The sequence below is a fragment of the Anneissia japonica genome, unplaced genomic scaffold (assembly GCF_011630105.1).
Source record: "Anneissia japonica isolate Jap-2015-1 unplaced genomic scaffold, ASM1163010v1 scaffold287640_len23370_cov108, whole genome shotgun sequence".
In the NCBI taxonomy this organism is placed as follows: domain Eukaryota; kingdom Metazoa; phylum Echinodermata; class Crinoidea; order Comatulida; family Comatulidae; genus Anneissia; species Anneissia japonica.
Window position 1 is genome coordinate 17718 of NW_022732293.1, and position 3284 is coordinate 21001.

Here is a 3284-nt window from a genome sequence, read left to right on the forward strand (position 1 = left end):
TATTATTATCATCATAATCATCATCATCATCATAATCATCATCATCATCATCATCATAATCATCATCATCATCATCATCATCATCATCATCATCATCATCATTATTATCATGAAATAAATATAAAATATAATTACCGTTCCATCCGATACAATGGCCGAGCGGTTAGCCGGGGCGCCGCAAGCTATAGCCATAATATCGGCGCTGGTTCGAACTTCACGCTCGCCAATGGTTCTGGTGGTAGAATAAGTCTTCTCGGATAAGGACTATAAACCGTAGGCCCAGTGTATACAATGGTTCGTGGGCACTATAAAGAACCCAGTACATCCTTCGAGACGAGTAGGGGGATACCCCGGTGTATTGGAACAGACAGCCCCTGTGGTGGACGACGAGAGTTGCTGGTACCGGGTTATACAGTAGTTACATTTACATCAAAAACCCTTCCTAACTTTTGGAGTTAAGGGACAGACATTAAGGGACCCTTAGGGGCGAAGAAAGTCATTGATCGAGTTCATAGTCCACACATCAAGCGCCCTGAGCATCTTACATTAGATGGATATGTGCGCTAGATAAAAATACACTATTATTTTTATTATTATTATTATTAACAAGGTTTCCTTACTTGCTGTAATCGGAAACTAATAACTCTAGCATCGCGTCCTCTGTGCCTTTAATAACAATAGATCTTGCTACGTCACGATCACTCGTAGACCTACTAATAACAATAGGCTGAATTGCATCTACAAATAAAGAAGAAAAAGAATGGTTCTATAATCAGTAATCTTTGAACATATTTTTCCCAGCTTACTTTTTTCTGACGTCATAAATAGAAGGTACCGGTAGTTTACACACTGTTCAATTAGTTATTTTAACTCCAAAAGAGTTTATTTGTACCTTTTTAGGCAAAGAATAGCTCATTTTAGAGTTAAAATAACTACTTGAAACTAACAGTGATTAGGTTACAGTACATTTCACATTGTGTGCATTTATTATTAATAGTTTTGACTTTTGAATTCCGTTAGGAAGGGTTTTTGATGTAAATGTAACTACTGTATAAATAAATATTGCGAATGCAAAGTACAGTAATAATAAATATCACCGCAGCCACAGACTCCTCAATATGTATGGTACAGTCTGTTTATTTTTTATAAATGTAGGCCTACTGCAATGTGTTTGTTTTTAATGAAATCGTAAACCACTATTGTTTTATAACTTCTAAAGAAAGAAACTGGATAATACTTTGTTCTTCCGATAACCAGTATCGCATATTGGCCTCGCGTCCATTTTCCTCAACCATCGTCACGTTTTCTTTTAGGTCAGTGGCATTACTACATAACATGATTATCACATCTGCTATTAGCATGTCTGTCATACATTTCTGAAACAAAAAAAAAACATACATGTAAATTTGAACAGCTCGGAAAAAAATCATGATCTGCTTTAGCTACGGCACCATTAAAGAGACGTGGTCAGAAAAAAAAAATATTTCAAAAAAGCGAAATAATATTATGTGGAAACAAAAACAATATTTCGAAATATTTATTTTATTCTATGAAAGAAAACTAATATTTATAATATGAAGTCAAATATTAACCACCTTACACGCCATAAAATACTATACTATTAACAATTTTTCAGTGCCAAGTATAAATTGGAATTATGTTTCTTTTGTCACTATATTTTTAAGGTTATTACAATTCCGTGAAAATACACACATGTTAAGTCTTATCGATGTTATTTTATTTTACAAAGTAGCTTACGGCATGTATCCTTTTATGTAATTAAAATAATTATTTAAAGTCGGATATTTTTTTTCAGATATTTCGTAATATAATATATCTTTAAATGCTATAAATTAAACCTACCTTCGTACGTCAAAATCAAGAGACCTCGGTTTAGCCCCGTATTGTCTCTGGTTGCCATCTCTGATATTTGTCTGGCACTAAATTGTGTCAGTGCATTGCCTTTCGCAATCCCTTGCTCAGTTGCAAAATGTATTGCGGTCGTTGATTTTGCTGCTGCTCCCACTGAAGAGCATCAAATGCATGTGCCATTAGCCCTTGTGGCATATCATTTTTCCCCCCACTTTTTTCTATGGAACGCCAAAAGGACAAAATACAATTGGCAGCAGTGCAAAACTGAGAGTCAGCAGCGCAAAACTGAGTCACCTGTGCAAAACTGAGAGTCAGCAGTGCAAAACACAGAGTCACAGTGCAAAACTGATTAGTGCAAAACACAAAGTAACAGTGCAAAACTGAGAGCCACAGTGCAAAACTGAGAGTCACAGTGCAAAACACACTTTATTAATTTGGAGGGACATATTCCATTTTTTACCTACCAGACTCATTCCGTTTTGAGTGAAGTAAAATTATGAATTAAAATAGCAATATCTTAAGTACAATCGCTTTATGTTCCAATAAATTTTGCATTTACTCCTTTTCAAATAAAGTTTTAAACAATACTTGGTGTTTTAGTGTCATTGGACTCTGTAAAGATGTTTTTAAATACTTGTATAAAATAAAATTACTTAATATTGGATTTGAGTCGCTGTCTAAAAAAGTCGAGTTTTATACGACATTAAGAACATGAGTGAAAAATATATGGCCACGTTGAAAGTTTCATAAAATAATTATAACTCCATGAGCAGACGGTTTTTAAAGGAGTTTAGAGCCCGTAATAAATCTCTGAACCTGAGGGCAGAAAATAACTATGATGTTTAGAAAAATCAATTATGTATTCTGTGAGATTGTAATTTTAAATTTTCAAAAATATTTTCCCAATGGGACGAAGTCTTTCATAGTAAAATAAAATAATATCAATCATTTTCTCTAGATTACCGAAACATAATTTCCTAAAACTTTGTGGCTCGGCTTACGTTAATGCGTAGGCAAAATTACAGGCTAGCTCACGTCCATGTATTGATCATGTGCATTATTGGTGTAGGTTTTATTGAACGGCTAGACTATGGACTAAATGAATATCAATTAAGCTAGTCGAAAATCTCATCGGTCTTTTGCTGACACCAATACAAATATGTATAGATTAGTTTATGTTAAAAAAAAATTGCTGTATTTGGTAGTAAGAAACCTGCAAGTCAAATTAACGGAGTCCCGGAATAAAAAATCACTAGAAGGGTTCATAGTGAGAATTTTCGTATTCTTACTTTTGGACCACAATATAGGGATTGGCAAACCACGGTGGGGCTGAGGTCGTATAGATCCTCCATCTGCTAAGTACCCAGTGCCGAATTCAAGGGGACCCAGCCGGCCACCCACCTCCAGATTGT

General features: G+C 34.9%; 1 long non-coding RNA gene across 1 annotated transcript; it reads right to left on the minus strand.

Annotated features, from left to right (window-relative positions):
• Nucleotides 1–648: 648 nt before the first annotated feature.
• LOC117115651 lies at nucleotides 649–2047 on the minus strand. Its single transcript, XR_004446584.1, has 3 exons — nucleotides 1864–2047; nucleotides 1238–1376; nucleotides 649–738 (listed from the first exon to the last, which is right to left on the minus strand). It is a non-coding gene; the product is annotated as an uncharacterized LOC117115651 (long non-coding RNA).
• Nucleotides 2048–3284: the final 1237 nt, after the last annotated feature.